Genomic DNA, 13,234 nt, shown 5'->3' with positions numbered 1-13,234 from the left:
AATTTTAACTAGTTACTAAAACTACTACAAAAGACGTATCAGTGAATAATCCTTCCTAATGCAATGATCACAGCTTGCTGTGCAATTCAAATATGTTTCATCTGGATGGTATTTAATGAACATATCTATTTTATTTGATTTTTTTATTGCTTTTAAAAGCCATCAGAACTTAAGATTCCTATAAGGTGTTGGAATTATTTGACTTAATACTTCTCCGGTTTTACAGATGGCAACCCAAACAGCTTCATCTCTGTGTGAATTTTTTTTATTCCAATTTCTGTAATATGGCAAATATGTTATTGATGCAGCAATGCCGGATGAGAGTAGTTTTCACTTAAAAAAAAATTGCTATCTATTTCTTGAAGTGAATACCGATGTCAATATTGTTAGACATCAGAATCCTAAAAGTGAAATCGTACCCCGGGACGGGAGGTTAACCGATGGGTTACTATCTAAAATTGGCGTAAAAGGAAAAATTCTGGCAAAATAGCTCTTAAAATAGAAGTTCTGAATGCATTTGTAAATGAGAATATAAAAAATGCTAATACCATTCTCGTTTTTTGTTTTAAATATAACATGTTAGGTGCTCGTATATCTTTAATTATACACGTTATTGATAAACGTTCTTCAAATAATATATATTAGTTATTAATCCGTTTACGATTCGATCGGTAGTTTTCCAATCGTCTATAGTAGAGCTGTCCCTTAACACTTCATCGATTGTGGTTGAGACAGCCATTCACCTAGAACCCTCTTAGCTGCCGACTAATACGGCAGAGTTCTTAAAGCCGATTAGTTAATATTACAGTAATATGTATATATATATATATATATATATATTATATATTGATATATTATTAATACTTTGAACGCCGGATCGTTGATGTCCAATCGCAAGTTCTAGATTCAAATTACGTTTTGTACGACCTGATATGATATCTATCAATCTAATATCTAATATGATTTTAATTGAAAATAGTCTTTTCAAACCCTGCCGTGTGAGAAGGCAACAAGGAAAATCACTTACACTATACTTCCTTCAGGAATCGAGATGGAATTTAACGCAGCTCACGAATCTGCCCCTAGGACAGAGCACCCATTATATATAGTATGTGAATAGGACTATAACACAATTTCTAGATAATATAAAGCAAAACCAAACAATGTTCTACATTAATATTCAATTGCATTGATTGACATGTTTTACATATCGAACAATGGATTTTATAGATTATTTTGACAACCGCCAATTCATATTCAGCAACCCGTTTCGTATCACTGGAAATACTTCCCATTCGCGATACAAAGGTTTAAGTATATGGTCGAGGGAAAGACGTTTCTACTCAACAGAACGGTCCGCGATAAGAAAGGTTTGCTTATCCTCATCGCATTATAACAATAGACTTATCAGGTAGCGTTGTCGTCGGCCGCATTCGGCGCATTCACATTCACGGGCCGTCGCCCCGCCGAGCCTCCGGGCGGCAAGGTGTCGCACGTCGCAAAGATATGTCAACGGACGATTGTCCTGATGCCACACACCTTGTTAAGGGAAATGAATAGACTTATTGGAATACAAATTGATATAAATATAATGCACGAACAGGAACTTCCGTTGCTTTTGATATTTCCGAAATAAATAAGTAGGGTAAGGTGGGGGGGACTACTATTACGGAGCAAATATCTCTGATTCTGCAGTTTGGACAAGAACAAGTCATTATCGAACAAATTTGTAGCGCGTTTAAGAAATAAATAATAATTGAAATTGTGTGAGCAAGCGTAGATAAAAACACATAAAATTTTTTATTTATTGTATAGTGTGTATTATATTGTTTTTGCTAATATCTGCCTTTTCCTTTTGGCAGTACTTAAAATGTGTCAATCGAATGCCAACCCAGTGACTTGACGTCCGGGTATGGTGATATATAGGTGAGTGATTATGGTTTTTGTATGTGCCTGGTATATTTAGCTTCGAATTTCCTTGAAGTAAATTTTGTAACCACGAACAGATATAACTTATTTGATACTTTTTTCCGAATCGTGTCACTGTGTTAAGTGTAGTAAGGGCCCCCCAATTGCCATTTTTGTATTTATTTTTTGAAGAAATTAATGGAAAATTGTAATAAGAAAACTATATATACTTCTCTCTAGAATAGATTATCGCAAAGGGTTTATTGGAAAACATTAAGATTGTGCTTACTTTTGTAAACTGTGCAACAATAAAAACCAAATGTCAGGTAGATTTTTCTAGGAAAATTGAAGGGGTATTATATATTTGATACACAGTTGTTCATATCATTGTTCTTCATTTCACATTTCCAAAATTGTAGCATTGTAACAGAATAGTTACCCCAGAAATGGGGTTCATTGTTACAATTATGACGTTTGAACCGACATTTTAGAAAACCGGTTTCTAATTTTCTCCTGAAAACAGATTCAAAAGTTGGTTTTTAAAAACCAATGCATACTAGTTATAATCAGCCGATCTGACTAAAGTGCAATTTAAATTTAAAAAAAAACACAAAAACAAAATAAAATGTTTATACTGTGACGGATTAAAGGGTTCAAATAACTCCTTGGGATGCAATGCTTTTAGGTGAAAAAAGCATGATTAAGTTTATATTTTTGCCAGATGGAAGGTAGTTAAAAATTTTTGTCGCTATAGTGATCAGTTTTTTAATACCAAACTATTGTTGGAGTTCGGCAGATCGTGTCATAGTAAAATAAAAATGGAAGTAAGCCGTGAGAAAAATAAAATGATGTGCGGGTTTTTGTTTTTAAAAAGATTTGATTGCCAGTAATGTATTTTCATTTGAATTTAAAAAATTCAATCTATAAATAAAAAGTTATATTCCAATATATCGTAATTCAATTAATTGCGAAACTATAATTAAGACCAAATTAATTGTTTTTGTTCTGTGAGAATTATGAGCAGCTATTTGTATAATAAAAAATAATAATAAATATTATTCTGCTCAAAGTCAGGTCTACGATGTGAGAACGCCATAAATCAATGATTTCTGTCTCATTCCTTGTATATTATTCCCATCACCGTTCTATTACTATTAATCAGTACTTATACACTTTTACGCATTTTCCTCTCTAAACTTCTACTCCCATGTTTGCTGGTCCTGTACTTCGGCTTTCAGATCCCTGTATTTTTTCTTCTCTCGTGATACATCAATTATCTGCATTTTTCTTCTTTCCAATGCTTTTAGTCTTACTTGACTATCGACTACATCGTGTAGGAGGCACTCTTTTCGTTGAATGGGGTCCGATACAGTTTCCTCTCTTTTAATGATAGTGCACAGTAGAGTTCTTAATTCGCCCACTCTTCTTAGCACTTCTACATTTGTTACCTTGTCTGTCCACTTTAACATCTTCATTCATCACCAGCACCATATTTTAAAACTCTGCATAAAGTTTTTGTCGGCATTTTTAGAAACCGTTTCTCTGATCCGTACAAACGTAACGATTTGTATACTAGTAATAAATTTAGTAAAATGTTAGAATTCTCCTTATTAGAGTTAGAAAATCTCCTTATTGTTGCATTATCTATTTACGTCATGAATATTTCCATTTACGTCCTGGAAATCATAAAATGATGTATGTAATGTCTACTACATCATTAGATAGCTGTAAAAATCCCATAAACAAGCAGCCTACGTGTGTCAGCGTGATCGTCATAAATAATATTTCACATTTGCTCTAGAAAGAAATTCTATCACTGTAACGTCCCATTTTAGTGTCTAAGAATCGGTAGGTAGTTGGAAGACAAATGACACGAAAATTGCTAAACGCGGCGTTGTCGTTTCGAGTCTTTCAAGATGCCGACCGGAAATTGCGCGTCCCCATCGGCGGCACGAGTCGCGGGCGGGATTTTCGATTTCCTTGCAAAATGTCGGTCTCTCGCTCTATGAGCCGGTTGGCTGGTACACGAGAGACTCTTGAGGTAGGGGAGACTGGGTACGGTTGTGACACTTTTTTCTTTGATCAGCCGTAATTTTGTTAATTTACCAGTTAAAGGGCATCCATTAATCACGTAATCGATTTTTTAAGGATTTTTGAACCTTTTCTCCCTCTCGGTGATAATCAAAGTTACTCCTCCTCCCCCACCAAACATCACGTGTGTATTTTTAATTAGAAGAAAAAATTGTTAAATTTTTGTTTTTTTTTGAAAATGTTTGTTTTTTTAAAAAATCAGATAAAAAATGAATACACGTGATATCTTACTTTACCTCTCCCCCCACGTGATATTTCGTAATTTTTTGTCACTCCCCCCTCTTCCCCTAAAAACCTCACGTGATTTTTGGATGCCTTAGCTGGGAGAAAAGTAAACAAGTGATGCATGGCATTGTGTTTTAAGGCAAATTGTTGAAACTTCCTGTACCAAACATTATTTTTTTCAAAAAATTTATAGCATGTTTTGAAAACTTTGAAAAAAAAAAGATTTAGGAGAATTTTGAAATTTTTAAAAAATTGGATTTTTTTTTATTCTTCTAATTTTTCTGAAAATTTTGAACTTTTTTTCAAAGCATTCGTGCTGCGTGGTTGTTTTAGAAAAAAAAATATCGGAGCGCGTAAGGCCCGCATCGCGGTCTAAAGCGTAAACATTGGTACGGAACCCTTAGAAATGTGAACAAAATGCATACTAATTATTAAAATCTTCATGAAATATTTGATAATTTGATGTGCATATGTCTAATGATCATTTTTGATAGGCATGACTTTTTTTACTTTTTTACTATATCTCTAAAACGGCTAGACATACCTTTGCAAAAATTTAAAAGCTACTTCATTTTGTCAATACAAATAATTTTTTTTGAATTATTCAAATCAAGCGCTACGTTCTCTGACTGACTGAATTAACATTTTTGGCTCTTTGCCCCGTATCTTCAAAACGGCTAGACCTGCCTTTGCCAAAAACTAATCAGCACGTCTCCTTATCAATACGAATCGAACGTTTTCTGAATTATATATCCTAATAATCTGTCACCCACTTCATGGGAAAGTGCAGAGAATGTAGAAAGTATTAGGATGGTCATAAAATTATTAAAAAGAAAATCAGACGAGTGATTGTAAAATAACATGTATATTTTGATAATCTAAAAGGTCATAAAATATCAAAAACAAGATCACGTCAGGGTCAACACTTTTGCAACAATATTGCTAATCATATTTTTTATTAATAATCTTTTAGAATATCAAAGTATACAGTTTACTTTACAATAACTCGTGTCATTCAAAGTCATAATTTATGACTAGCCTCCTAATAATCTATCCTTAAATACTATAGATACTCTGAAATACTGTTCTAGAATACTATGAATTAGTCATAAAATTAAATCATACAAAAAAGCCATTGGCACAACCGAGGGACGGTTGTGACAGCAAATGGGGTCATTAATGACCAGTACAGAATTAGGTTAAAAACAATAGGTATAAACACTAAAATGGTTTATAATGACATTAATTGCCGTTAATAACAATGATATCAATACAACACAACAGACATTTGAAAAAACATAAAATATAATAATATATAACTAAATATTATGCATAAAATATAATAAAATATAACTAAACATAATATTTTAAACAAGTTAACAAGAATTCTTTGTAACTTTTTTCTGTATTTAATTTTACATTTCCTTTCCCTTTCATTTCTGGTCTCAATTTTCTTTCTCTATCTACTCTCAAAAAGAATAAGAAAATAAATGTCACAATCGTACCCCAAAAATTATCACAACCGTACCCTACGTACACTTACGAAAACAAATTATTATAATGACTGAGCTAAATTATCTGAGTAAAAACTAATTGGTGACTAACTACTAATGCTCAACTTATAGCAAAATATCAAACAAAGTGATCTGTGTACAATTAAAAGTTGTGATTAAAAGAATTCGAACACGAAAACTTACTTTTGACTCTTTAAAAGCAATGCGGTCTAGAGATCATAATGTAAGGTACTGACTGCAAGCAAAAATGGGAAGTTGTTCGAACAGTCATACTTCATTTTCCTCCTTTTGGAACCTCTCGCAAATTCAGCATTGTTTAGCTGTTATGACGACTTTCACTACCGTGCCCAGTCTCCCCTATTACCGCAAGGGCCTCTCCTAAAAACAATTTCGCGACGCACTACGAAGCGTGGACTACATAACCTACTTGAGTTATGTAGATACACAACCTCAAAAGACGCTGAGATACGCCTGGCTCCGGGTTTCAGGAAACCCGGACCAGGGCCCGCGTATTTCTGCCGCGTTTCTGAGGAAATTCTAGCGGAGAGTACTTACTTTTATTGTTCGTACTTTGTGTACGAATGGTTTTATTGCATAATTTCATCGTTGCCATTTTTCACCAAAGCTAAAAAATAGTAATTTAACGAATGGGTAGTTGTGACGCAGCTGCAATAACTCGAAAATTGCAACAATAGTCCTTTAGTATTTAATATTTTTTAAAACCTTAAATTTGTATGTATGTCCTCGTGGTATGTTAAAAATAACAATAATAAATGGTAGTTTGCTCGAAGGCAGTTTCATAATGAGAGAGCCATCACAAATCAATTATTTTCTCACTCTTCCTCATCTATCATTTCTTTTACCACTATTCCTCCCTTTTTGTAGGCCTTTTTTATGTATTTTTTTTTCAAACTTCTGCTTTATTGCTCCCTGGTCCTGCGCTTCGGCTTCCAGTTCCCTGTATTTTCTTTTCTCGCCTAAGTCATCAATCATCTGCATTATTCTTCTTCCCATTTCTTTTAGTCTTTCTATATTACCTTCGCGCATGTTATTAAAATAACATATGTTTGCACGCCGAAATTTGCAGAAGTTAAAGATATTTTACTATATCCCAGATAAATTTGAATGATTCAAAAAACATTCGGTTCATACTAACCGACTAAGCGAGACATATTTGTTAGTTTTTGCGAGACAGGTCTAGCCGTTTCGGAAATATAGGGCGCAATGTATGTAAAAATAGTCATTCAGTTTTTGAGAGAACGGATCATCCGATTAGAATGATTCAAAAAATGTTTTGCTTGTGTTGACGGTGTGAAATATTTTTCAAAAAATTCGAAATTTTCATGATAAAAAAAACTAAAATTTTCAAAATAATTAGGTTATTAAAGAAATTCAAGATTTAAAAAAAATATATTTTTTATAAACATACACGTAAATTGTTTGTAGAATACGCTCGTCACCCAATTTTGTAAGCACATATGAATTATGACATTATGACATTATGACAAATAACGCAGTATTCATAATAATCTATTTGAAAATATTTGAAATAATTGTTATTAATTATTGAATAATTTTTATTAAATATTAATTATTTCTATTATGCCAATGTTTAATTACGGTGCGTGAAGTCCAGAAATTTGCCTGAAGACACAATGCCGAGCGCACCACTAGTTATATTATTATCTGTCTACAATTGAAGTAGCACAATTTGATAACGATTTGAAAATACAGAAAATATATATAAATATAACAGAACTAATTACGAAACGATAATTAATTGGATTGCACATTTGTTTGTCTTTAGAGAGATTATTTATCAAAGAATTATTCCTTTCTTAGAGAAAAGCGTTGTCAGATTCATTTACAGAATACATACTTTACTGATATATCTTAAACAAACAAAACTGTGCGATAAATAAACCAGTAAATTAAATGGCGAGAAACGGCAATAGGAAGATAAATATTTGCTTTGAATTCCTCTGCTTAAGAGATTAACGTTTCTGCTGACGGCATATACCTTTATATGGTCTATAATTTATTATGGGGCAAAAAACTAATATTTTAGCGAAGTTTTATGGACTCCATCGGTTATAAAATTTATATAGAAAAGCTCGTATTATTTCTTTAAAAGAATGTAGGTACTTTAGATCTGATTAGAACATGTTTTAATGCAAATGTGTATATGTATATATATATATATATATATATATATATATATATATATACAAATATCTAAGGATCTTGAGTCATAAATTCTTGCAATGCTCGTAGCTCAGTATGATATAAAACGGTAGACAAAAGTAATCAGAAGTTTTTATATGCCATATAAGCCAGACACGCAAACACTGTAAGTAATACATTTAGTACTGCCAAAACATATGTGGAAGCATCGATTTCCCAAACTGAGAGCAATAACGTGCGTCTGAAATACCCATAACCAGGCAATATACGACAAATCCGTTCGAAGAAAAAGTTGTACTAATAACGATAGAATATGATAATCGAGGATAGGACCAGGTCATACGGGAAAACTGCTTACGATGTTGAATCTTTGACGATTTGGGTCATATGTGTGTTGGAATTATTTATTTTCTCTCTACAACTTAACATGTGTTATAAATATATAATTTGTCAAAATACTATTTTTAGAAGTGCTGAACGATCACATGCGTACAGAGAGTGGTTATATATATACTTAAAAAGATTTTTAGGATTTTTTGCTAGACATTGAAAAATGTTCATAAGCAGTAAAACAGCCAATGCGTCAAAATGAAAATAAATATTTATTTTGTTTTGAACGTGTCTCATCAATCAGTTTAAAAATTTCAACTGTCGAATACAAATGTACATATTTATATTATAAGTAATAAATACGGAAGTTAGATTATACATACCAGACCACGAAAAAAAATTAAAACTAAAACACAACTACTTAATGCTACAAATCTAATAAAAAAAAATCGCATTTGCTCTAACTGTAGGAACATAAATAAGTAAATTGAAAACAACCATTGTAAAAATAAACTGCTCAAAAATTTTTTTGAACATTGAGGTTATATTACCGCGAGAGACCATGTGGTCATTAACAATAAGACAGAGCAAGTACATGCTAGATATGTAGTTATAGTGTATGGCAAGTCAGGGGTTAAAAAGAATATATCTGATTTACAAACATTAATTAAGAAGTCGATTTTGCTGTAAAATAGACCAATGTAGCAGTTTTTATACAAAACCGCACTAAATACTGTCAAAAGCCCTGTGGTTGCTGTGCAGTCAGGCGTTTTAGATAGAAAACCTAACCTAGAAAACGCATAAATTTTGAAAAAATGTTATGATAACTGGATCATTGTGATATGGTAACATATGTATAAAGTTGCATTTCAAGTTGGTCGTATTTAGTACGATTTTGTACAAAGACTGCCACGTATCGTAGCCTTGCCATAATATTTGTCTATTTTACGGCAAAATCGGCCCATAAATGTTTATATCTTTCAGAAAGTAAACAGTAAATATATATAATGATAAGCAATGAGTAGTATTGCGCTAGGGCAGATCCGTGAGCTGATCTAAACTCCAATTCAATTCAGGTGAGAGAATTTTTTCATTGCCATTTCACACCGCATTGCCCGAAATGGCCTCATTTTAATTGAAAACTATTTGAGATATCAGGTTGCCCAAGAGGCTCGAACTTTCGACTTTCGACCCCATCCACACACACACACACACACACACACATATATATTACACAAATTTAGTGTCAATCAACTTTACATCATAAATTATTTTTTCTGTTGTTTTTCCTGGTATAATGTCCTCCTTTTTATATATTTATATTTATCATCAACTTTGTATTCATGTTATATGTTTTTTAGATTACTGAATGATGACACACATCAAGTGTCGAAACGTTTAATGGAATAAATAATTTTGTTATATTTTAGGGTGGTCCTTAATATAGACATTTTCGAATTTTCTTCGAGTTTTCATATGAAAGAGTAATGCTCAACGCTCACCTTTCTTTTGGTACATACGTCGTTCTAATAACAAAACTTCTTTCACCGCATTTTTCAAAATAAATAAATGAATAAAACGCAACCGAGAAAACAATTCACGTTACGTTCGTGAAAAAACGTGTTGAACAGCATAAGAAAATCCGAGATGCTTGTTAACAGATGAAAATAGAGAGAACGTGGCTGTACTTCAGCTGTTGCGAGCGCAAATAATTCACAACAGTTTCACGACAAATAGACACGTCTCTGCGGTGTCTGATGACATTAACCGGCGTTGTGTGTGTCGTTTCGGCGTGTTTAAGTGGATGGTTTCGTACGAACCACTGAGGTCTCTAGGTGATCGATATTCGTCTCCTCGAAATCTTGGTAATTGCTAAAAGGTATCCGCGCCGGCGGGCTCTTTCTGATTCTTCCTCAGCCCGGCTGTGTCATTTCCGCACATTGATCACATTCGGTTGCGGAAACGATAGAAATACATAAAACTAATTAAACGGGGAAACTCTCGGTACGGGATGGTGCGGTCACGCCTACTCACGCACGACGTTCATCCCTTGCGCGTATATCCATTCGACAACCACCCTCGCAGGCAGAGTTTCGCCGAAGTAGATGTAGTTCAAACTAAATGCGGTCGAATAGAATTGAAAATAAGAGCAAATGGCTTGAGAAGAAAGGAGTTCATTTACTACGAACATAAGGGAAATATAATAAAGACACTTGCTGAAAATCGATACTTTGTCGTTTCAATTAGATGATTGAAATTATGAATACGTCAACGTTGATAAATTCAGATGTTCATAAGTTTTAGTTTACATTGTTTATACAATTCAAACCAATTTCTACTTAAATGTGATGTTAGGTTTTATAAAAATTAGTTTTTCTTAACTGATTAAAAATTCATTAATACACATATATTAGGGTGGTCCTTAATATGGATAATTTTGAAATTGTTTACTCCCATAGACTCAAATGCTTTCGAATTGATGGAAATAATATACCAACTATCTTAAAGTTATTATTAGGACTTAAAACTTTCAGTATTTTTTTTTTATCAATTTGGAAGCTTGAACCGCTGGGATCAAAGAAATTTGAAAATATATATAGTAAAAACCATCCTAATTATATATATATATATATATATATATATATATATATATATATATATATATATATATATATATATATTGGGTGGTCCTTAAAATGGTCATTTTCGAATTTCCTTGCTCCCAGGGGATCAAATAGTTAAAAAACAATTCTCTGAAAGTTTTAGCTCTTAATATTAACGTGTAGATAGAGCGCAATTCAATCAAAGTTTTGTATGGAAATAGCATGGAAAAATTTTCAAAAATTTTAAAAATGCTCTTTAGATGTAATTTAGCGAACAAATGAATAAATAAAACTCATTCATTTGTCGCTAGGTTATACCTTAAACATTTTTTTTTAAATTTCAAAATTTTTTCCATGCTCTTTCCATACATATATATAAATATTTATATTAGGATGTGTGTATATATAAACAGACAAAGTTATGAATTTTTTTAACAGTGATGGTGGAAAGTAGAGAAAAAAGTTTGTTACCAGCTACCTCCTTGATTTTTACGACGTTGTTATCAGGAACAATAAATTTAGTTACTTTAGGTTTTACATGAGATAAATTAAATAAATAGTTATTCCACCTTTGCTGGTGATTATTTCTGACAAAATACCTGATCAAGGTTACATACAGTGTTACCTCTGTAAAAAATGTACCCATAAAATGTATATTTTGCATTGGTTCAATATTGGTTTTATTATTTCGTAAAATCTCGTTAAAATTAAAAATAAGACATTAGATCTGTTTGACCATGGTCGTCTCATTTTACCCCGCCGATGAGGTTAAAATGACCAGGTGATAAAAACTTGAAAAAAAAATAGCAGAAAAAACGCATTTCTACATTGATGAATTAGTTGGGAGACTTATTAAACATAGTCAGACAGTTATTTGTTCTATTGTGATTGATTGTTGTGATATGATTAGTTTGGTTTTCACAATATAATTGCTGAAAGTCAAATTGGACCGTTGTGCCATGCCTAACTTTATATATATATATATATATATATATATATATATATTATGTTTATTGTAAACTAAAAAAATCGTAGAACAAATCAAATAAGCATTAAATCGATTTTTTTATGCCTGCCACCATGATTTGGTGAATACTCTATTGAGTAGTAAATGCTCATAAAATCTTAGATTTATTTATTTATTTATATTTATATTATTTTTATTTATTTATTATATATCTTTGAATTTTGTTTATTTCCTCATAGTATATTAGTGTGAATGACGACAAAAATATTAAGTAAGTATTAAAATAGCCAAAAATAAAATAGAAGTGATAGTTATCTGTTTGTTTTACCTTAATTTTCGAACCAAATATTTATTAACGTATGAAACTATATAAAATTATTGATAATATAAATTTCAATGTATAGTATTTTCTGTTTAATCACTGTAATGTATCATTAAATGTTAAATGCAAACAATATGATATATTTTTAACAATAATAAATTCATGTATGCACGTATATAATGTGATAGAGTACAGTCATTACATGAATTCACAATGCACGATTGTGCATATGAATATACTAAACATTTGTGTTATTGAATTATTATTTTAGCATATTTTAATTATACAATAGCATTGTTCACAGCTATCATATATTTTATGTTCTATGTGAAAAATGAGTTCAATTCATAATTCTGTATTACATCTCGGCGGCAGATTTGTATAAATTAATGAGCAGACTCACGTAGCATTAGCATAATATCGCTAAGATTTGTGTATGCCTGAAGTGATTTGTATAGTGTTTATCATCGTCTACTTCAACATACTTGCTCGAATCATCGAATCAGCTCGTATGCGGTAGAATATATACGCATGACGAGAATTCTCATCTAACAAGTGGATCAAATACTTCGCATTACAATTCATACTATTACGTGCATGCACATTCAGTAATACAAAGCAGTAGGCGGCCGGGGCTGTTTCTGGCAATCTGTATGACGGGGCGGTGGGATGTGGGAGGGCACCGACAGATCAGAATAAATTTGTAACAAGCCGAACAACAAACACGAACATGCATCGCATTTGAACCAGACTGTGTTTGCCAGTACCGCAGGTCGTAAGAAATTTATATCGGACAGCAGGATCACTGGCTTTACGGTCAGTAAAAAGTGTCAAATAAATCCGACAAGAAAATATGCCGTTTGAATAAAGAGAAATCATAAAAGTGCTCGACGCGACGACGGAACCGATGTGCGGGAAAATATCCATATCTGAACTAGTAAATCTATTCGATTTCATGGAAGTGAGAAATGTAATATTGCGTCGACTGAACCGGAACTGTATTGTTTTAGCGCCCCTTTCTAGATATTCATAATGACGTTGTTATCATGATAAATAAATTAGGACATTTTTCACGAGATACATAAATTAA

This window comes from Ctenocephalides felis, unplaced genomic scaffold, assembly GCF_003426905.1.
Source record: "Ctenocephalides felis isolate EL2017-DRISC unplaced genomic scaffold, ASM342690v1 CF-g0.4_SCAFFOLD_01886, whole genome shotgun sequence".
Lineage (NCBI taxonomy): Eukaryota > Metazoa > Arthropoda > Insecta > Siphonaptera > Pulicidae > Ctenocephalides > Ctenocephalides felis.
The sequence above is the reverse complement of the archived record's forward strand: the minus strand, read 5'-3'. Positions refer to the sequence as shown.